The sequence below is a fragment of the Phacochoerus africanus genome, chromosome 1 (genome assembly GCF_016906955.1).
Source record: "Phacochoerus africanus isolate WHEZ1 chromosome 1, ROS_Pafr_v1, whole genome shotgun sequence".
NCBI lineage: Eukaryota > Metazoa > Chordata > Mammalia > Artiodactyla > Suidae > Phacochoerus > Phacochoerus africanus.
Genome location: NC_062544.1, coordinates 196082694 through 196107268, shown reverse-complemented (window position 1 = coordinate 196107268; position 24575 = coordinate 196082694). Strand labels below are relative to the sequence as shown.

At 41.1% G+C, this 24575-nt stretch overlaps 1 long non-coding RNA gene across 2 annotated transcripts in view; it reads right to left on the bottom strand.

Moving 5' to 3' along the window:
* Positions 1 to 24575, bottom strand: part of LOC125130885 (uncharacterized) — a 544324-nt gene that overhangs the window by 421538 nt on the left and 98211 nt on the right. The window lies entirely within an intron of this gene.

The following is a 24575-nucleotide window of genomic DNA, read 5'->3' as shown; positions in this document are numbered from 1 at the left end:
GGACCTGGCCAACTGGGGGGCAGGGGGTCTCATCACCACGTGCCTGGGGTAGGAGAACTCAGGACAGTACCTAAGAAGCTGCAGATGTGACTGAGCATCATGGCCTCCTCCTTGCCCCATGCCCATCCCTCCTCCCAAAACTGGGATGTTAGCCTAGGATGAGTTTTATACAGATTGAGAGGAAAACTAGAGAGGTGCTTTTGTCTCCTTTCCTATTTGGGACTCAGAGCAAGTTGCCACAGAATAGCTGTGTCAGAGGAACAGCGGTCATCCAACATGATTATGTGGGGAAGGCAGGGGATAGGGGGAAGAGGGCTCAATTTAACCCTTCAGAGACTCCCTGAGCCCTCAGTATGGCATCAGAGGTGTCTATAAGTTTGCACATGCCCTGAGAAAGGAAGTAGGCTATATCTGATGGTATGGGGTAGAGAGTTTACCAAAGAGTCACTGAAAGGGGACCACAGAGGAGCCTGCTGGGATAGAGGGACAGCCTGTCCTCAGGAATGGAAGTGACAACAACACTGCAGAGAGGACAGTCAAGTCCCAACTGAACCAAGAGATTACAGAACACATGTCTACCATTGCCAACGTCAGCTGTTGAGCAGCAGGAAAAGCAGTCACCAGGCATAAAAAGGACATCAGTCAGTGCAGAGAACAGAGGAGCCAGGGGAGTACAGACAGGTCTGAGGTGCCCCTTTCCCATTGCTGGGAGGTCAACAGGCCTTCTTGCATATACTGAGAAACTATCTCAGGAAAGGAAAAGAAGAAAATTTTTAATTATGAATGATCATGCAAAAGTTACTATTACCCACATTTGCCAAACTGGGCTGGATTTTACTGTTGTCTTCTCATGGTAGGCAGATGCTAAGATGGCTCCCAGTGGTCCTTACCTCCTGGCACTTACGCCTTGGTATAATCCACTGTCTTTAAGTACAGTTCAGACCTGAAGACTTGCTTCTCACAAACAAAAGAACGGAAGTGTTGGGTTGTGACTTTGAAGATCTGGTGTGAAAAAGACTCTGGTTTCCAATTTGTTCATCTCTTTTCCTCTCTACTTTGCTTGCTCTGATGAAACAAGCGACCATGCTGTAAGCTGCCGAGTAAAGAGATCCATGTGGCAAGGGACTAAGGGAGATTTCTGGCCAATAGCTAGAAAAGAACTGAGGCCCTCAGTCCTGTATGTCACAAGGAAATAAATCCTGCCACCTGACATGGATGAGCTTGAAAGACTGTTCCTCAGTCTAGACTTTAGATGAAACCCAGCTCAAGTAACCAATTCATCTCAGTTTTCTCAAGACTTTCCTAGTGTGAGCAATGAAAGTCCCACATCTCAGGAAACCACAGTCTTGAGCGATCCCACACAGTTGGTCACCCTAGATGGCACCTTGAATGTAGCTTTCTGAAAGACCCTGAACCAGGAGTTCCTGTTGTGGCTCAGTGCATTAAGAACCCAACTAGCATCCACGAGGGTGTGGGTTCAATCCCTGGCATCGCTCAGTGGGTTAAAGAATCTGGCATTGCCATAAGCTGTGATGTAGGTCACAGACATGGCTCAGATCTGGCATTACTGTGGCTTTGGTGCAGGTTGGCAGCTGCAGCTCTAATTCAACCCCTAGCCTGGGAACTTCCATATGCCATGGGTGTGGTCCTAAAAAAATATGAAAAAGAAAGACCCTGACTCAGAGGACCAAGCAAAGCCACACCCAGATTCATGACCTAGAAGTAATGAGATAATAAATGTTTCTTGTTTTAAACTGCTGCGCTATACAGTAACTTGTTATGCAGCAACTGATAACTAATACATTCTTCATTGCCCAACAGATTAAAAGTCAAGAGAAAGATCAGGCCAGCTATAGAAAAACAATGAAGCCGCATTTTCCCTGTGCATCTGTATGTAGTATGAGTTAAATTCGTAACACATTAACAGTGTACTGCACTCCTAAACAATTGATTCAGTATTCCATAAGGAGAATTAGGTATTCAATTTTATTTATTTTTCTTTTTTTTTTTAGGGCCACACCCATGGCATATGGAGATTCCCAGGCTGGGGGTCTAATCAGAACTACAGTTGCTGCCCTACGCCACAGCCATAGCAACGCCAGATCTGAGCCAAGTCTGCAGCCTATACCACAGCTCATGGCAAAGCCAGATCCTTAAACCACTGAGCAAGGCCAGGGATCGAACCCGCAACCTCATGGTTCCTAGTCGGATTCGTTTCCACTGCACCACGACAGGAACTCCAGTTACTCAATTTTAAAAGCAAATTTAAGACATACAGTTAAAAATCACCTGAAAGAGATCAAAAATTTCTATCACAAACTTAATTTCCTTTCTAGATCATCTAAACATAGACTAAATAAATTATCCGGGTCATGCAATGAATCTGTCTAATACGTAGGACCAGAATTAAGAGCTCTCCATATCTCAGGAAGCAAGTAAATCATCAAGTCAATATTGAGTATGAGTGGGAACTCTTCAAATTTTCTCCTGGCACAAGAAAGTTGGCATTGTTTAGCCAACCTACTACACAGAGATCAGTGCTATACCATGCAGTCTGGCATTCAACAAACACTAATTCATGATTATGAGGCATACAACACAGTCTACTAAGATCCTGTATATTTTCAGTGATAAGTCACTATCATAGGCAGTGGCTGAATGATTAAGTTGGGGCATGGAGAAATATACCACGGAGGCCTACACAAATGCATTGATTTCATCTGAAATTAAAAACAATGATAGCCATAGCCATAAATATTTGTACAGGGTTTCATAGCTCAGGAAGATTTGCACACACTTTAAGCCAAAGATTCTTACACTTCTACTCTGAAAGACACAAAGGACTGAAAGAATTCCTCTTATTCCCATTCGATAAAGAAACATTGAAGTTATAAAGATTTAAATGATTTTTCCAAAGTCACAGATCTGAGATTCAAATCCAGACATCTCCCAGTGGCAAGTGCTACTCTGTTTCCTCCCCAGCAGCAGAAAGTCAAAATATTTATTAAATATCCAATTTCCCACTTTCACTGGGAAATGATCTAGGAAGAACTGTGGAAGGCAGAGAGGATCTAGAAAGCATATTTATGGAAACAGCAGAAGCGTTATGCATCATTGTGGGATTTTTCTTTCCCTAATCCCTGGGAGTCCCTGAAACACTGCTCCAGTAACAGTGACTGTCTAGCTCCAGATGTAGAATAAATTCTTATTGAAGTGTCATACAAATAGACAATCTAGAATTACTGAGAATAAGTTACATTAGAAATCTGAAAAGCACATAGCAAAAGTGTATTTTGGCAAGTGCCTTGAAGAATGGTAAATTCAATTCAACATATAGTGATTGAGTTTGCCTCCCATAAGCCAGGAAATAGTATTCCAAACTTGTGTTGTCCAGTGTGATAGCCAATATTCACACACGGCTATTAAAGCAAAATTAAAGACACCAAAAATCCAGTTCCCAGTCACACTAGCCACATTTCAAGGCACTCAATAGCCATAGTAGGTTAGTAGCTAATTATAGAACAATTCCATGATCACAAAAAATTCTACTGAACAATGTTAGTAGACTCTGAAGAAGAAATAACCAAGTCTCCCAAAGTAGCTCACATTCTCATAGAGATAACACTCCACATGTACTCTAAAAATGCAGGAGTGTAACACTGGTCAGGCTCTCTAACAATGTCTTACAGGAGGTAACACACAACTTCTGAAAGCATTCCAAATAGGTACAAGCTAATTAGAGGCTTTTCTCATCCCTTAAAGATGTCATGACATGTATCAAAATGTGATGCCTTCCATCTTCCTCATCGTACCAAGATTCTGCAGGGACCACACACCAGAATTAACATAAAATACTAGATAGTCTCTACAGCAGAAGTGTATTTCCTGTGCGTGGCCATCCTAAAGAACATGCCAGTCACCACAGTACCCACAGCATAGGCTGCCCCTTTATCCGTGAGAAAAGTCTGCCAGATTCACAGACTTCAATTGTTGACCCAGTCACTGGCTGGGTGTGCCTGAGAGCAGGAGGGTTGGAAGTAGAGGAGCAAGTGGTAACATGACTCAAGAAACCAGTGATCTGGGTGGTTACGTGTCATAGCAGTGAGCTCTCAGGACCCACCCTTCCTAGGTCAGCACCCTGGTCTTGAGCAGGGTTGTCTGGCTTCAGCTAGATGTCAGAAGAGCAGTCTGGCACATGACTCAGAGAGTTCTCCAGCCAATCTCACTGCTCCACACAGCCCCATCCTGTTTGTCCATTAGAGGTAAGCTTCTCTCTACCTCCGAAGCATCTCTGGTGTACTGGTCAGAAACGATCCCAATATTCAGCAGGGATCAATGTGAGAAGGATGGAAACTTGAAAATCATCTTTCCCACACTCTGAATCTCAGAGAGGCACAAATAGAAGTGAAAGTCTTAAGGTCACTAGAACCAGGGTATCAGTGTCTGCATTTGTGAAATAAATGTTTCCACACAGAGATGTCATGGGGGCTCAGATGTCATGGTATTTCACCAGCACGACAGTCACCAACACTGCACTGTGCTCCTGTGCTGTCCCAGCAGCCAGTTCCCCACACCACCCTGCGGTGAGCAGTACCAGTGTTTAACTGTTCTCCGATGGGCAGGCTTATTTCTTTCTGCACTGCTCCTGTTTTAATCAAGGAACAACTCCCAATCAAAGACATAGTCATTCTTCATGGGAAACACAACAGAAGCCCTTAGTAGGTATAGATCCCAACAAGAAAAATTCAGTTTGGGAAAAAAGATCAAGGCCTGTTGCCCCAAAACACTATAACTGGTAAAATCTCTACTATCATAAAACCTGATTCATCCAGGTCACACTGTCATTATAATTTCATTCTCGGAGGGTTTTAAATACTTCCAAATTTCAGTCACACAAGCTTCAGATGTGAATGGTCAACCCATAATCAGCTACTAATGCCTTAATAAGGATTAGGGTACAGCTCCCCAGATTAAGAATGGGACACCAGATGAACCCTATAAATTTAGCTCCCTAGAGTGGAAAGAGCCTCAAAGAGGGAAATGTAGGATCAAATACAAAAACTTAACATACACTGAGATTGTGTATAGGGCAGGCTTCATATCTAATTGATAAAAACAAATGAAGTTTTTTAATAGGTCACTGGCTCTTTAAATCCCAGTCTTGAAAAATCAGCCAGTGAACTAGTTTATGAGTCTGTGGGTACAGCACAGTGAAACATTTAATCAGGGAACAGAAAATCTCTGGAACAAATAAGCCACATGAATGCCTAGAAGTGGAAATGTTAACTAGTGATGTAAGTTCAGAGTACAGCTGTGTCCAAATGAGTCGGGCTTCTGGCCCAACAAGCAAAGTCTATGAAAAGATATAGAAGAATTATATTGTTTTTCCTGAACTCAAAACAGTGGACTTTTGCCATGTTAATTCAGAGTTTCTGGGATGAGATAACAAGAAATTAAGAAAGCAGAATGGAATGGTTTTAAAACAAATACTTCCTCAGTTATTGTGTTGAGGAGACAGGGTTGTTTTTTTTTTTTTTTTCTTTTGGCAGAGGAATGAGTAGACATCTTTCAGGAGATATGCCTCAGATTTATTTCAATGACCTTATAGTCTGGGTATGATAGCACCAAAAATACACTCCGTTTATTAGTTAAGGTCTAACAAATCACATTTTGTGTTTTAGGACAATTCATAAGCCCTCATGGTTCATTCGGGCCACAAGACATTGCTGAATAGACCACAATGTCAGTGCCTGCCTTGGCTTCTCTGTACTCATGGTGGAAGAATGGTTCCAAGAACCTTGCAGAGTGTGACTTTGTGCTAAACCAATCATAATTATCCAATGACATGAGATAGACCTCAAAGTATCAGTCATTATGTAGGCTTTGGGTGGAAAATAAATTAGTTTCAACAGGTTCTGATCAAAACTGTTCTTGAAAATAATAACTATCGCATACTTAGGCTTATGTTTGTCAGGCACAAAGAGTTTCAAATACATTTTCTCTATTTTCTAGAGATAGGCACTATTATTTTTCCCACTTTATATTTAAGGTTTAGCATTTTATTAAACTTGCCCACAGTTAGTTTGGTATGGCAGAGCCAGGGCCTCCAGGAGAGACACTGGAATGCCTCTGCTGGCAACAACATCAAGCTACACTAAAGCAGTTCTCAGCTGAATTGAGCAGAAAAAAAAATTTACCAAGACAAATAACCAGCAAACAGTATAAAACTGTATGTAATAAAAAGGTGAATAGTGAAAAAGATATTCTCAAGTCTTAGAGAATTTCAGCAAAAGAGAATCCAGATGGGAAAGTGAAGACAATGCTGGCCTTTGGAGTGGCTGTGACAGCACAGATACACAAGCAAAGGTGAGAGCAACAGGAGGAAGAGATTAGAAGGCATGGGAGTTAATCAAGAGGCCAGACTGAGCAAATACCACAGGAGAGAAATAGTTGTCCACTTTTAAGCTATTCTCAATGTTTAAGCTCACAAGGAACCTGAGGGGCATACAGATCAACCCATGAAACACACAATGGCAGACCTGATAGGTAACTGGGTACAAATCTCCGTTACCCAATCAACAGCGCTTCCCATGAGCTCCCATGCAGAAAGGCTGCTCCATAATCCTAATTCAACCTAACATTGATGGAGCACCTACCATGGGCAGATGACAGTGCTAAATACTGGGAAAATAAGGGTGAACAGAGGTCCAGTTCACAGGGAACTCATGTTATTACCACATAAGTGCACAACTATTTGTGGAATGCATGGGCCTGCAAAGGAGTGTAAACAACAGATACACTAAGTGTTAAAGGAACAAAAGAAGGAGTATGCCCTCTCTCGAGGCAGAAAAGATTTCTGTAACAGGGACTCTTGCTTGGGTCTCGCAATAGGAGTGAACTATGATAGCTCAAGAAAAAGAGGAAGGGAATTGTATGCAGAGCAAACAGCGGGAGCAACATGGATGGAGCTTACATATGTTATTAGAAGGAAAGGCAGTCCCCTGGTGGCTCAGTAGGTTAAGGATCCAGTGTTGTCACTGCAGTGGTGTGGATTCAATCCCTGGCCTGGAAAGTTCCGCATGCTGCAGGCACAGCCAAAAAAAGTGGGGGAAAAGTGACCTAGCAGAGCTGGTGTTGAGAGGAGCAGGTGCCTGAGTTGGGAAGTGCATGAGTCAGGAGGTGGAGCTGCCAGAGAACTCTTAGGAAATAACTGGGGTGAGGAATAACACAGGGAATCACCACATAATTGAGGAGCCACAGAAAAACTTGACATTGCAATGAGACATGATCTCTGGCTTAAGATGAAAATATGGCAGAAAGTGATGAATGGGTATGTGGGGGATGAGGTAAAAGGCTCCTTAGCTATTCAAAGAGAATCCTAAAGTCAGGTGATGGCAACAGATAAGACGAAGGATTCACGAGGCACAGAAGTAGATCAGCGAGGCTTACCAACTAAAAGATAATGACAATTTCTGATTTTAGTGACTTGGTAGACGGTAGTGTCACTAAATGGGATGGGGACATCAAGACCAAAAGCAATCAGAAGTAACTGTAACTTGAACCAGAAAAACACTGATAATTTTGAACACAGACTGGTGGAGTACCCAAACTAGGTGATGCCATTTTCTAAAATAACTCTGCAGCTTGCCATAGCAAGTGGCTCAAGGGAGTGGTAATAGAGACAATGGACCTCCATGTCACTGGTTCAAAGTCATGGTACTCAAGTGTCCAAAATTTGTTCACATATCTGACAGCTGTTCAATGCCTTATGTAAAAGAAATTAGAGGTCTTAGTTTAGGTTCTAGCAAGACAGGTGTTCCTATTTATAATTGATACTCTTGTTGATTTTTTAAGAAATTTAACCAGTTCTAGTCCTTGGGTTGCCTGCTGGCGTGGTTTTGGACAAATCAGAGTCATTTTCTTCCAAGAGCATTCAACCATGGCATAGCTGATTTGTTTGAAATGTTTAGAAATTTTAAAAGTCAAGGATAGGAGTTGGCAAAAAGTGATAAAGCAAACATTTAATATAGCTCTTTCTGTTTCCATGCATCCTTCCTTATTCTTATAATGCCACTTCCAAAAAGGTATCTGCCACATTTCATGTCTCTGTTCCTTTCATTTCTTTATCAACATTTAGATCCAAATAAAGCATTCAGCCTGCAAGAGCAGATCTCTCTGCCTTGGAAGATAGCAGAGTGGCATGATGAGTTTTTAAAATATATATATAAGGTTTTTTTTAATATGTTTTCTCCCTTTCAAACTCAAAGTTCCAAGTGGAAGGATGTGTGTCCTGGGCCTTGGGTGAGACACATAGGTTGTTCCCAGAGGCCTACACAGCAAGAGACTCCTTGAGGTTCAAGGGAACCTTAGACCTCCATGGTTCCATCTTTGCTTACCCTGTCTCCACATGTGGATGGGCCCGTGGCAAACCACTGTAAAAGAATGAAATCTTGTAAGAATTGTGCTTGAGTTTGTACATTCTTCGGTGTCAGCTAAAGCCACAGGAACTTTGGCTGTATTTTAAAGTTACACCCATTCCCCATTGCAATGCAGATCTGTGAAATAATGCCTCAATGCTGCCAAAAACCACAATGATTATCAAGAGTGTAAGCAATCAAGTAAAAGCACTCTTCCACAGCCCACTGACCAGACTGACAAGAAAGCAAGAAGTAGTAGCAAAAATTGATTGCCATTTGCAAAGATAATTTCTATCTGAATTATATTATTGTATAGAACAGTGATGCATAATATGTGCCTGGCATCTTTGCAGTAAACATTTTAGGTTTTATTTAGAAAGATGAGTCATTACAAAACTTCTCTCTCATTATGATGAAGGGGCCACCACGGACTCAGCACTACTACAATCTGAAGAGGGAAGAAAGGGAATAAACAGGCAAGCTACACACACTAGAAGCAGAAAGAATTACCAGTGGGCTGAAATAATGGGAAGAAATTCAATTTATGGATATCTGCTTACTATTGAAAAGTTAATACAAGCATGCTATTTTACATTATTAAGCAGCTTGAGTATGTTTAATGTACCAATATGGTCAATGATTTGTTGTTGTTGTTGTTGTTTTAAACCCTTCATTTCTATGAGGGAAATAAGGCTCCAAATTGTAGGAAACAGGCCAGAGATCAACTAAACTAGACCTCCCTGCCCCTCACAGATATCCTTATGCTGCTGCTTCATTAAATGCTAGCATCAGTATTCAGTAACTCAGGCTGGCAAGATGTTCACCCTGTGCTGCTGGAAAATCTTATTTAAATTGGATTTTTCCCTATTCAACTCTTAATGTCAGAACCTGGAAGATGTCTGGTGAAAAACATCAGGACTTACTGGAAATTAATGTTGTGGAAACATAATAAACTTGGGCCTTAGGCCTCCTCCGAAGATTAGTAGGTGTGAATCAGTGGTTCAAAACCCAATTGCATATTAGCATGACCTGGGAGGGCTTTTTAAAAATACTGATGTTTGAGAAGCCCTCTTCAGAGGCTATTTAATAAAAGATCTGGTGAGAATGGGACCCAGGCACCATCTGGTTTTTAAGCCCCGCCTCCACAGGTGATTCTAGTGTACAACCTAGTTTGAGAATCACTGTTTCATGTTCTGGCATGTCTGTGGAGAGAGAATTTTATGCGTATTTGCCTAGAAATTCTCACAACTGATTACACTAAGAGCCTTTGGCACTCAAACTTACATGTCCATTAGAAACACATGAGGAATTTTAAGAATGCAGATACCTGGGTCTCACCCTCCCAGGCTCTGATGTTCTGGGAGTGGACAGTCACTTCCAAAGGATTCCAATGTGCAGCCACATTTGAGAGCCACTGCTCTGAAACTATGAAATTGATGAGGGCTGAGCCAGAGGTGGTCCAGTTTGAGTATTAACAAGACAGGACTCAGGGTAACCAACAGACATCACACTGAAAGAACAGGAATCTTCCTCCTGTTGCCAGAACTGTGATGCTGCTGTCTAGACTGTACAGAAATAAGCACATAAATGAATGTCTATTTTGAGTAATAAGATAGAGTTGTCTCCATAGAAACAACTGACTAATAATCATAATGGCTAATTAGATAAGTGATTTCCAAAACCTATTTGGATGATAACTAATGTAATAAACTTCAAACTTCTTATTCAGTGACATGTTTTTTTCTTACTTTTCTTAATGGTCTGTCAAGGCTTGGCACTCAGGTCAATAAAAGCCTGGTTTTTTAAACCTTAACACCTCCAGAAGAATTACTGAGAGAAAAGAAAAGTAGCATACAACAACTTGAGTGTGGGAGTCAAACAAACAAAATCTGCATCCCAGGATCAGCCACTTATTAAGCAGCCAACCTCAGTAATGTGGCTGAACCTTTCCACCCTTGTTTTCTTGTCATGAAAATGGCAGTGATGCTGTCCAGCCCACAGCATGGTAATGAGGATTTGTGATAACTGCTTTCTCTATTACAGTGCCTACATAGAGCAATTACTAGAAAAAGCACAGTAACTATTATTATTTTTTTTTTAAGGCTCTGCCCGTGGCATATGGAGGTTCTAGTCTAGGGGTCAAATCAGAGCTATAGCCACTGGCCTATACCACAGCCACAGCAATGCCAAATCCCAGCCATGTCTGAGACCTACACTGCAGCTCATGGCAACACCGGATCCTCAATCCCCTGAACAAGGCCAGGGACCGAACCTGTGTCCTCATGGATGCTAGTCAGATTTGTTTCTGCTAAGCCATGATGCTAAGATTCTTCAGACAGGATGACCATATATATATAAAGGTCAAATGATTCCTTATTGCCATCTCATCAGAATACAGAGTCTTACAGTAATTGGGTCTAACTGCCCTATTTTTCAACACATTTGGAGTTTTTCGGACCCATGACCAAGATTTGGGATGTTGTCCCTGGTGATTTTATACCCTTCCTGGCCACACATTTTCCTCAGGGTGAAGATGACTAGCCTATTGTTGATGTTGCTTCATTCCTCTATTTCAGCATTGGTGCAGCTCCCAAACCTATATCTCACAAACAAGCCTTTGAAGCTTAACAGAAGCAGAGGATGCTGCCATCAATCTTATTTACTCAGCTATCAAATAGGCCCAAATGATGTGCTCAGAACCCTCTGTTCCCACTCCTGCCTTCCCAGAGTTCGAGCATCCTAGGGCTGGGAAAAACAAAGTCCATGGTTCTGACATCCTAATTTTATACATAGATGAGTACAGTAACTACCTTGGCAGAAAGATTCTAAATGACTGTTTGCTTTCACACCCTCAGAATACACCTCAGCAGCCCTATGAGGGAGTTGCTATTACAGAGGAGTAAACAGAGGCCTGGAAAGATGGAACCGTGCTGAAGTCACACAGCAGGCAGAGCTGGGATGAGAACTAAGGCCAGGTGATTCCTAGTTAATTGCCTTGTCTATGAGGCAGGTTTGCTGCTTTCCAGGTTTTTCTCAGGCTGTTTGAATATAGCACCACCCTAGTGAAAATATGACCCCTTTATAGCATAGAGGTGAAGTGATATTCATTTTCCCTGAGAGACTTTCTAGCAGCTAAATTTTTATGGCTGAGTGCATGACTGACAGCATTCTGCAATCTAGCAGGTCCCACGCTGTAAAGTAAAATAAAGTGGTCCTAGGAGGTTCCCAGTCTCCTCCCCAACACTGACACTGCAAATTACAGTATTAAAAGGAATTCTGTGAGCCACTCACAAAAAAGCCAAACCCACTGTTACTGTCTCTAAAAGCCGGACACACTTGATCCACAGACTGGGCAGCCCGTGCTGTGCTGCATGTGCCTGGGTGCAGCACACAATGGACACCCCGTCTCTGAAAGGAAGACCAGAGGAGATGGCACATTGCTTTGAGCAACCATTTGCCTTGGGATAAACAGGTCAAGAAGCAATTAGTGCCAGTCAGATTCTACCAAAGGTAGGAAGATAAGACCACTAGTGAATAGCAACTGATTTGTGGCCTAATAGCACTTTGAGTCCAGTCTAAAGAAAGCTGCACGAATTTGTTTTCCCAAAATAGTACACATTTTCTAGTGCTGCAAGCACTTTTAAAGGTACAGGGATAGGGGAGTCCCTGTCCTGGTACAGCAGAAACGAATCCAACTGGGAACCATGAAGTTGCAAATTCGATCCCTGGCCTCCCTCAGCGGGTTAAGGGTACAGCACCACCATGAGCTGTGGTATAGGTCACAGATGTGGCTCAGATCTGGTGTTGCTGTGGCTCTGGTGTAGACCAGCAGCAACAGCTCTGATTAGACCCCTAGCCTGGGAACCTCCATATGCCATAGGTGCAGCCCTATAAAGACAAAAAAAGACCAAAAAAAATTAAAAAATAAAAAAATAAAAGGTACAGGGATAAACCTTTGTTTAAATTATGTGTGCTTTTTTTTAAGTGTATGCATCTGAAACACCTACACAGAGTACCTTAAACTCTCGATTCCATGCCCACATTGCTTAGGATGAGGTTAAATTTAACTGAAAAAAAAAAATTAAGTGACTTAAAGAAAAATACTGAACAAATAGAGTTTGGATGGTACATGGCTTTGGTGAAAAATAGTGACACTGATTTAAAATGACTCAGGTTTGGGAAGCATTAGTGTTCTGGTTACGAGCATGATGGAGCTTTGGAGCTGGAAGGACCTGAGCGTGAATCCTGGGTCTGTTGCCTTGTAACTGAGTGAGACTCAGGTCTGCTTCCTCACCTAGGTGATGAGGCTAAAGATACCAACCCACAGGACAGAAGCAAGGATTCAATTAAATGAAATACTACAGGCAAAGGGCCCGGCCAATCTGCTGATATCATTATTATAACCACGACAGATTCGGCACACTGAGTAAAACCAGTCCTATCAAGCAAACGTGTCTGATACCACTTAGGAATCACAAGTCCAGACTCTGGACTGGCTGTCACAGCAATGCCCATTAACATTTCCCAGGGAATAAAAATAGAATCTGGGTAATAAAATCAAGTCTAACCTTTTTTTCTTTTCCTTTGTGCTTCGTCTAGTTCCACTTGCTCACAGGGTACCTTGGGCAGAGGTCTTGCCCCTTCACCTCAGACCAGAGTTCCTCCTGTGAGGCAGCACCAGGGACCCCTCAGCCGGGCGTGAGCCGGGGCCCAGGCGCCACACCATGATTCAAGATGGCGGCGGCGGGCCGTGCGCAGAGACGCTGTGCTGTTGGCTGCAACCTGTAGCCAGGGCAGCGGCAGCTGCGCCTCGCCATGGACCAGATCCCAGTAAAGGAGCCCCGCCCAAGGCCTGCGGGGAGAGCCGGCTTTAGAACTGAGCTTGCTCCTCTCCTTTCTCCAATCAATAGAGGAACTTACTTCCCTTTGCCTCAAAACCTAACTTGGTCTCATTCTAGTGGCTCCAATGACATGGGCCAGGAGGAACCTTGCTGGGGATGGACTCTGGAGGGTTTGGTAACATAGGGAGGTCAAGGCTGCCTCTGCTAGGCCTGTCACCCTGTCACAGTCCCAGGGCTCTCATGACCTCCCTGTAGTCCCGGCTGCTCAGAGGCAGCCTGGAGTTTTCGGGCTGGTGGAAGGCAGAGGTCTCCAGGCCGCTAAGGCCCTCTGCCAGCTGTGGGCGCTGCAGAGATATCTTCTGCAACAGCACATCTGTATCCCAAGCACATTGCCCAAAACTCTGCTCCACTGCTAGGCCAGAGCAGGGAGAGCAGGCCTCCCTACAGCAGTGTGAAACAGGAAAGCTCTCAATAACAGCTGCATAGGTTGTCCTGCCTTGCCTTTCATATAGGCCATCCTGCTAGGATGTCTTGGAAAACCCTGTGCTGGCAGATGGCTAAGACGAAAGGAAGCAGCCATTCCCTCCCCAAAAGAAATTTCTGAACCAGCACCTTCAAGCCCAGATTGTCACCTGCCTAGGAAACTTGGCAGCAAGGTTGATGTCTCAGAGAAAACTAAGAGCACCCAGTCTCACCTGGCCAGCTCAGGGCCCATGCTTATCATTCTTTTCTATTGTAAGCATCACATGTATGCAGCACAGAAAATTTAGAAGACACAGAATATATATAAAATAAAATCTCCCAATGCCACAACTCAATAAGAACTATTAACATTTTGATGTTTCCTTCGACTTAGGATTTTTTTTTTTTAACAATTGTAATGGCACTATTTATATATTTACATTATATCAGAATTTCCCCATATCGTGAAGTTTTCAAAATGTTTTTCATAATGGCTAGATTATTGTGTCATATATTATAATGTACCAATCCCCTATTGGTGGATATTGGCGTTTTCATTTTTACTATAATCCTGTAATAAATATCTTTGTACATGCATCTTTATCCACATTTCAAATAATTACCTTAGGAAAATTTCTATTTCTAGATATAGAATTACTGGGTTAAATAGTGAGTGGAGTTTGTTGGTTTGTTTATGGCCACACCCACAATATATGGAAGTTCTAGGGTCAGGGATTGCATTCAAGCCACAGCTGCAACCTATGCCACAGCTGCAGCAATGCCAGATCCTTTAATTCACTGAACCAGGCCAGAGATCAAACCAGCACCTTTGCATTGGCCAGAGCCACTGCAATTGGGTTCTTAACCCACTGTGCCACAATGGGAACTCCCAAATAGTGTTTTTTGAGGTTCTTTATATATACCTTTCTATTGCTTCTGGAAAGACAATAGCACTTTGTCCTACAAGAGGCATATGAGATCCCAGTCTTAGCAAATTCTTGCCAGAGGACTTCTCCTTTTTAATTCTTTGCTAATTTAACCAACAAAAAGAAATATGGCTTCTTGCTTTACTGTGCATTTCTCTACTGCTCAGTTTTTTACATGCCTTTAGCCATTTGTTTTTCCTCTTTTATGAACATTCTGACCATGTCCTTTGCTCTTTTATCTTTTTATTTTTTTTGCTAAGATCTATAATTAAAAGTATTCTCACTTCACTTCCATTCAAGTTCATTATAAATAATTCTTCTCCCACTGAAAGAATAGTACATTACATTACCTTAGGTGTTGGGGTAAAAAATGGTTCATCTGTCATTTTATTCCTGTGTAATTAGAATATAAAAAAAAAAAACTTTTCTTTATGGAACACAACCTGACACTTTAACTTGTTTAAGAAAATATATAATGGGTTATGCTTATTTTAAATTGCCTTGTGTTTATTACTGTTTTGGAATGTTTTACTTCATGAATTTTAATTGGGTAGACTAGACATTGTTTTGGTTTAAAGTACAAGATTATGGGGGATTTTTTGAGATATCAAAATAAAAACAGAAAATATGATCAGTTGATTTACTTTCAAAGAGTATGTCCCTGCATTAATTTCCAGACATAAACTATACCTGAAATAACCCAGAATATGATATTAAAGTTAAGCGAAGTTAAAAAAAACCCCAAACCCCAGTTTTTATAGGAGAAACATCTACAGACAGACAGCCCAAATCAAAATCAAGCCTCTCCTCCTCCAGGGAGCTTTCTCAGAATGTCCCCACCCCAGACAGAATTTTTCTTCTTTCCCCCTTCACTCCACGCCAACCCCACCCTACATCCCCACCCCGGCATATCCATAATTTACTGTGTGTGCCCTAGTGACATTAGTCAGTAAGCTCTACCTTGGTATGTGTACATTTCTCTCTACCAAGGTGATTAATTTCTGGAAAGCAGGAACAATGTTTTGTTTATTCATGTGTCCATTTGTGATATGTCAACATAGTTTTTTGAGTATAACAGATATTCAGTAAACAGACTGAATTGAATTAATTTAAAATTTTGAGAAGGTGACTATATGGAATAGTGGAATCCATGTAGGGGTACGAGTCAGATTAAATCAGCTAGGAATCTGGCTGTGACACCAGCTATGGGCCCCCTAGGCAAGTTAACTCAGCCTCCTGAGCTACTATGTCATCTAATATGTGGATAACAATGCCTACTGTGACAGGCCCTCGAGGTTGGCCAACCCAACACCCGTTTCCAACAAGTTTCACCCTTGCTTTCCTCGACTATAAAGACTAGAAAGCTAAATCCTCAATGTCCCAGCCTCCTTCCAGCTGGAAAGGTGATAGGCCACACTTCTTGTCAATGAGACTAAAACAGAAATAGCTGAAAAGGTTCTAGGAATTTCTTGTGCTCTAGATAAAGCAGCTTGTACACCCTAGATAAAGCAAGGTGTCAACATGATGCCTACAAATACAGGGCCCACTTGCAACAATGAGGCCAAAATATGAAGACAATTGCCAAAGGCTAGAAAGATGGAATGCAAAGCTAGAAAGAGCCTAAAGAAAGAGGCATCACTGAGACCCAATTCAACAACTGTCTTTCTCTGGACTTTTTATATGGAAGACATTATCTGTATTTGTTTAAGCCACTGTTACTGGGTGTTCTATTATTCACCACCAAACACATTTCAAAGTGACTCTACATTACAGGATTACCATAAACAATAAAGATAAATCACTTATGTCACAGGACCTAGTACATTGTAAGGATTCAATAAGTGGTTGCTTTCAATGGCATTACAGAGTGTGTGACATGCTGATAGGTGGCAAGGAGTTCCAAAGGATAGGGTGAGAATATGGAACAAGGTACTGAGTGAGAAAGCAGGGAACAGAGTAGGAGCGACCCTGCAGGGTTACTTTTTGTTACCTGCAAGCTGGCCTCTCCAAAGAGGAGCAAGCCACCCACATATACCCATGGAAACTAGCCACCACTAAGCACTTAAATCAATTCCAGTTACCAACAAGGCTTGGACCCCACCCTCATCAACTATACTAGGGGAGGGGAAAAAGCTTCCTCAACCATGAACACTAGTGAGTTACAGTTTAAATTCACACATCATAGCAGCTGGAAGCTCCAGGCTTGGACCTTAGCCCAAGTTCTGGTAAGGAGGTAGCTAAGGGTTCTCCAGTCATTACCCCTGGGCTGGCAGGATAAGGATGGAGTCAAGGTCCTTCCAGGCCATTTTGCTAATGAATCCCAATGCTTGAGCATGCCAGGGGAGGGGCTGGTGCTTCCCATCCACGTAGCTGAAAAGCCCTACAGTCCCAGAACCCGGTTCCCCTCTGAGAGACAAGAAATGGATTCCTAGCCCTGATGGATGGAAGTATGCTGCCCTGGAATGCCACAGCCAATGGGGGACAAAGCACTGGCTACAGTACCTGGCAGTATGCTTCTGGCCACTTGGCTGTGTTTGCCCAACAAAATGTTTTATCAATTTATTACTTATTTAGGAGGAGGGATATTGAGTTTGGTTGGCTGGGTGTTCTCTTTTCTTTGGTGAGAGAAGTTCCAGGAACACTGAGGAATTGGTAGCCCCCCTCCCCATGGAAATACTGAAGTTGCTACAAGGGCAATGGCCCCCAAACAGCCACTGCTAGCTGATCAGCTGAGAACCTCCCCACCTCCCCCACTTCACATTCAATATAACCATTCTAGCTTTAACCCACATGTACAACCACCAGACGAGCATATCTCAACACGGCAAAGCTGGACTAGATGATCCCTGAGATACTGACAAACCCAAAAAATGTCTGGATAGATAACCAGGAAGGAGCTGGATAATCAAAGAGGGCAGACTGGACTTCTAGACTTTCTGCTCTTAGTGACCAACAGAGCGATTGAGCTTTTCACCCTGGTGACTACTTTGTACTTCACACTATGTAGCTGGACACTCTGGGGGTCATGTATTTTATCCCTAAGCAATTCGATACTGTGGAGGGATGAGGGTGGTAAATAATGACTTCATTCAGCACCTACTACATTCGGGGTACCGTACCTAACATTACTAAATATGATTTCATTTAATCCCAAAATAGATAGGTATTTCACTTCCACTCAATAAATAGGAAAACTGAAGTTCAGAGAAGTTTTAAGTTCAAAGTTAAAACAGCAGTGAGTTAGAACTAATTAAAATTCACATCCATCTGAATCTAAAAATCCATGAGCCTCCCTAAAATTAGCTGCTAGAATGAAAATAGCCATGGTCAACTTATTATGGAATATGAGCTTTGGGAAGTGGGAAAGCCACAAAATACAAATAACAAAATGCCAGGGACAAAACCTAAATGTAAGCATTTTCCAGTTGACTTTTCAATTTGGAGGTTGTGGTATATCATTTCCATGCATTAGGTTTACACGAGTTTGAAACAAACTGCCTCCTTCAGTCTTTTTCAGCATGAAATTTTAATCAATATTGTCTTTATTTTTCTTCCTGGTCATAATACTATCTTCCCTATTGATGAAAACTGATGATGCATGTCTAATATGAATAGAAGAAATGAAAGGGCAACAGCAGAGGCAACCAGAAGATCAAAGAAATGGGAAAAGATGGTTTTCATGAACATATAAAATACATGATTAGAAGTGAATGAAAACTTCTCCAAAATAGATAAAATACCTCTGCTGTTAATTTGGTTGATGATTCACGTGAAAATAGCTTCTGTTTACATCTATCTCCCTATTCTTGCTGTGCAATATCCTTTCTGCCTTCCTTTACCCAAATAACTCTTATAAATGCTTCAAGACAGTTATCGCCCAGGTCCAAGGTGGGCAATTTCCACCTCCTCCGCACTTCTCTAGCTCCCTGTGCATAACCATGTAACTGCTATGATCACTGAAATTTCTGATCCACCTCTGAACCATGAGCTGCTTGAGGACAGGACCTGGGTCTTTGATGTATCTTTATCCCCTAGCACACATGTAACACATAAGGACACACAGTAAAAGCTGAATTACCCAAATTGAATGTTTTCATCTTTATAAATAAATGCTCTGATAAATGATATTTAAATTGGGACAAAATAATATCATATTATGTCATGCTAAATTAATGTTTTAATCTGAAGGAAACTACACATTTGCAAATAACAACGCCTAGCTAAAAACCACCAGAAGAGCCCAACCCAAAATTGTATAAATTAAGGCTATTAATATTGAACAAACTAATATTCGTGCCACCCAAAAAAGTTTATTCTGTTGCCTTTCTGCATGTCAAAGAAAAACTCAAGTTCTAGAAGTTTCTCAAATGATTTTAGTGGTTGGGGTCATTCAGCACATACTGGGAAGTAGACATGCAGACTCTTTCCTGATAATTCCAACCTCACCATTTTTTAACTGGTCTCCCTTTTTCCAGTTTATCTTGAAGTATGTTTTTATTATCTAGGGCTTATCCTGTATGACTTTAATCAATCATTTAGCATTACTCACCCTATTTTCTCTGTTTCATCATCTATAAACTCTGCCTTCACGGTTGTGATGTGGCACAGAACTATGGAGCATGCCAAGACAGGCTGGCAAGACTGATGTGCCATGATCCAGGCAACAGCAATCCAAGTCTGGAGACTCTAAAAAGTCCTTCTTAGGTGGCTGCAACTACTGTGACATATGCAAGCCAACTGTAAAAGCACCAATTTACTTTTAAGAAAAATTAGTAGTGTTGTAATTACAATGTAGATCAGACCCCACTGTCAACAGTACCTTCAGTGGTGGAGTGTATGCAAATAAACACATAAGTGGAAGGGAGACAAAGCACAAGGAAACAAAAGGAGAGGATGTGTTAGTTCAGAATTCCTGGCACTTAACTCAGGGAAAAAAAAAAAGTCTTTTTTTTTTTTTTCACATTCTTGGAGCCTTGGGGAACAAGGTAACATGCTGGGATCCTTTCTGAAGGCTTGTTTTGCTGAATCAGTACCACTTACTTCTGAGAAGTTCCCAGAAGAGTTTCTTTCCCATTAGTTCCATTTGTATCCCCAAAGCTACAGAAGAACATCAAAACATTGGCAATTATTCCAAGGCCTGAAAGTTTCAAATAATGGATCTTGCTGCCACATCTATTCTTCTAAAACATGAATTTTATCATGTCATCCCCTGCTCAAGGACATACAGCATCTTTCTCTTCCTCTCGGATCAATCGATGTTAGTGTTACTGAACATCCCATCTGGTGCACAGCCCTCCACTTCTACAGGAATAACTGAGTATTTTTTAATTTATTTAAAAAATGTCTGAGTACCTGTAAAGTGGCAGAAGCCATGCTGGACACTGGAGGGGATGCACAGGTGAACAAGGTATGATCCACACCTTGAAGAAGCGCAGTCTCCTGGTGTTGCCAAATGAGTAAACAATATTTCTAACACACTGTGCTAAGACAACACTGATGATATAGGCACAAAATTTTGTGAATCCTAAGAGAAGGCATCACAGAGAAGATAAAGCACCAGCCAGGTTATTGGGGATGAGCAGGCATTTACCAGAAGACAAGCAGGAAAAGGGTACCAGGCTGAGGGAACAGTGTAGGCTGTGTTGACCTAAGTCAAAGAGAAAACAATGAGAAATGCAGATTGCTATATATTATTTGGTATTTTATTAAGTGCTGGAAATTATAAACTTTAATACAGCAGAGATCAAGAAAATAGCACCTGGGATAATCAATCTTTGACCATGTTATTCCATTCCTTTCCCCAGATAGAACGGAGGAGGAGAAAAGAAAACACACACACACACAGATAGATCTTGGAGAGAGATCTGAGTCAAAATCACAGTTCCACTAAAAAGTGTGTTGTAGCTAAATTAGAAATGCAGAAATTTTCACAGCCTTTCCCCAGCTCACCCGTTAAAACAGATTCTAGCTTATCTTTCCTTAAGTCCAAGGAGTCTTACTCTTCAATACGAGTTATTTTAAGCTTTGGAATGCAGAGTCAGGACGGGGGCAGGGAAGAAAAAGACTAGAGGACTGCAAACTAGGTCAGGAGCTCAGAAATGAACAAGGCTCAACACCAGTGCAGGATGAGATCACAGAAAGGTATAAGTATTCTTCTTCATGGCATTCTAGAAACCCAAGAAAGAACTGTTACTATGAAACTATTTTTTGCTTGTACATTAACTTGTTGCTGTTTGCTTGTTTTGTTTTCCTTTGATTTTTAACCAACCTCTGTCTAAGACAGGGTACATGGATCATGGCTTTAGAAGAATCACATTAACTATGTTGGAATATTAGCTATTAATGAAGGGCTCTGATTTAACCGCACTTTCCTTATCTGTAAAATATGAACAAACATCTGAAAGATTTTATGAAGATTAAATGAATAATTAATATAAAATTCTGGTAATCAAAGAGAAACTTTCTCTTCTACTCCCATGTGTGCTCTTTCATTCAATTGTTTATTCGTTTAATTCATATAGTTTGATCACCTGCTACTGACATACTCTACTAAATATTTTGTCTAATAAATCCAACCCATCTTAAATGCTCATCCTGTTTTAGTTTACCCACTATTGTTTTTTCCATTCCTCTTAGCTTTACCAAAATATAATTGATGGAGTTCCCGTCGTGGCGCAGTGGTTAACAAATCCGACTAGGAACTATGAGGTTGAGGGTTCGTCCCTGCCCTTGATCAGTGGGTTAACGATCCGGCGTTGCCGTGAGCTGTGGTGTAGGTTGCAGACGCGGCTCGGATCCCGCGTTGCTGTGGCTCTGGAGTAGGCCGGTGGCTACAGCTCCGATTCAACCCCTAGCCTGGGAACCTCCATATGCCGCGGGAGCGGCCCAAGAAATAGCAACAACAACAACAACAGCAATAACAACAACAAAAGACAAAAAAAAAAAATATATATATATATATATAATTGACACAATATTGTATAAGTTTAAGGTCTACAATATGATTTGCTATGCGTATGTACTGTGAAACATTTACACAAAAAGGTTAACATATGCTTCACTCTCATAACTACCACTTTGATTATTGTTATGATAACATTTAAAATCTACTCTTCTAGCAACTATCAAGTACACAGTATAATAGTGTTAACTATTGTCACCATGCTACACATTGGATCCCTAGAATATATTCTTCTTATAACCAGAATTTGTAGTCCATTTCTTCCCATCTCCCTAACCCCAGCCTCTGGTAACCTCCATTCTACTCTGCTTCTATGAATTCAGCTTTTTTAGATTCCACAAACACATGACTTTTTTCCTCTTAAAGTAACAGCTCCACCCCCCTGACCTCAGGTGTGGACAGACATTTGACACAAGCTAGCCAATCATGATTTCTCCCCTTGGGCCAATACTGCTCCATGTGCAGGCCCATCCAGCCAGGCCAGTCAGACTGCTGCTTAAGATTTTTCAAACTAGAGCTGAGAAACAGGTTTTTTTCCCTCTACATTTAAGACTTTAAAGATGTAAGCATAAACAGCTAGCATCCTAAATCCAGTCACTCACTTAGAGAATTTTGAGAATGAAGGCAACCCACAGAGGGAAGAAAACAAAAGAAAAAAAAAAGAGAGAGAGAGAAAGAATTCCTGTTCTTCCTAGGAGCTGATTATAGGAGTCAGTAAATGCAACTATTTGCTAACCTCACTTGAGGTGGTTCTTCTCTCTCAGGTGCTGGCAGAGTTCTGGCTAACCCAGCATCTTCCAAGATCTCCCTCCATTCCCTGTCTCCCTACTCCAGGGAACATCCTGACTTCTCTTAGTGCCTACAGCTCTTCTGTCTAGGCTACACAACTCACCACTGACACTGTATGTCTGCCATTGTTGTGCAGTTCTCTTTTACCCAAACACAGTGCTTCTTCATGCCAAAGGCCTCATCACTGAGCACAGAGTATTTGCACAATAAATGTGTAAAAATAAACTCAAGCTATTAGGGCTAGAAGGATCTTAGAGAATCAGTTGGAAATTCTCTGAAAATTTGAAAATGTATAGTGACTTTTTTTCTATAGTAATCTCTGGGAAAAAGAAGATATTCATATAAATGTACATAGCATTTCTGCCCAAGTAATCACAGAATGGCATAATATCAAGACTGCTCACATATAAGTATGCATGTGTACAGGTACGCCCAGACATGCCTTATTATAAGGCAGTATTCATGCTCAGAGGATGCCTGAGTCCAACTGTAATTCATTGTCTCCAAAAATAAAGGACACAAGACAATTAAAACTGCATGAATTCAGCAATATATTCAGTAATACAATCAACACCTAAGAAATATATGTACCTTTTGAGCCATCACTCCTGTTTTGGGCAATTTACCCTCAGACAAGAATTGCGAAGTGCTGACAGAGATTTAGCCATGAAGACTTTGATTATAACATTGTGCAAAATTGCTAGAGATTAAAAAATACTAAATTATCTATTCATAGGGGATTGGTAAAGAAATAGCCTATTCATAAACTGGGATTCCATTTTTAAAAATCATGACAGAAAGATGTTCACATTTTTAAATGAAAAATGGGTGAGTATCAAAATGGTGTGTATATAGGATGATTCCATTTTTGTATATGTGAACACATAAAGATTGCATGAATATACACTGAAATGTTAACCATGTGTATCTATGGACTGTAGCATTACGTGTGTGTTTGACTTTCTCTTTTTTTGCTTTATTTTGGGAGTTCTCCACCATGAAAAGAATGCATATATATATTATATATGAAGAAAACAAGAACAATTTTTTAAATATACAGGAAAATGTTTTTAGAGAACATGCAAACCAAAATCCTTATGTTAATACCATATCTTTTACATGTGGAATCTAACTTTAAAAAGATACAAAAGAACTTATTTATGAAAAACAGAAACAAACTTAAAGATTTTGAAATCAAATTTATGGTTGCCAAAGGGGAAACTGTGGGAGGAGGAGGTATAAATTAGGAAGAACCCAACTAGTACCCATGAAGATACAGGTTAGATCCCTGGCCTTGCTCAATGGGTTAAGGATCCGGCATTACTGTGTGCTGTGGTGTAAGTCGCAGACAGGGCTCAGATCTGGTGTTGCTATCGCCTAGGCTGGCAGCTGTACCTCCAAATCAACCTTTATCCCAAGAACTTCCATATGCTGCTGGTATGGCCCCTAAAAAAAAAAAAAAAAAATTAGGAGGATGGGATTAACACATGCACACTGCTATATATATATATAAAGTAGATAACTAACAAGAACCTACTTTATGGCACAGGGAGGTCTACTCAATATTCTGTAATAACCTATATGTGAAAAAAGAATGGATATATGTATATACATAACTGTTTTGCCTTGCTGTAACACCTGATACTAATACAACATTGTAAGTCAACTATACTCCAATGTAATTTTTTTGTAAAAAAAATCCTCATGTGTGGGAGAGGGAACAGAGAAGGCCCAGAGAAGTTAAGCAGCTTGCCCAACGTCCTACATTTAGAAAAATTAGCACCCCACACCCAGATAGAATTCTTTCCACCAGACCAGGCAACCACACTATGGGGATTGTGTTTGAAAATTCCAGCTGACTTCATTTAACTCTGCATTTGGAAACAATCATCCTAACACAAATGCACTTAAGTGTGGGAGTGGCAACAAACAAACCTACCTTCAACTTCATCTCATGCATTGGTTTTAGTGCTTTAAAAAAATAGTGCTGACATTCCCTCCTGGCATTGTATTTTAGGATGGGATTTATTATGGAACTGGGACTAAATTCTTCAATTAATAGGCAGGACATAGGTTTAATATTATTGAAGTCATATTTTTGCAGCTGCCCTAGTTCTCAATTCTTCCCCAGTTTAATTTGCTACCTTTGTGATTTTAACAAATGGAGAGATTATGTGTG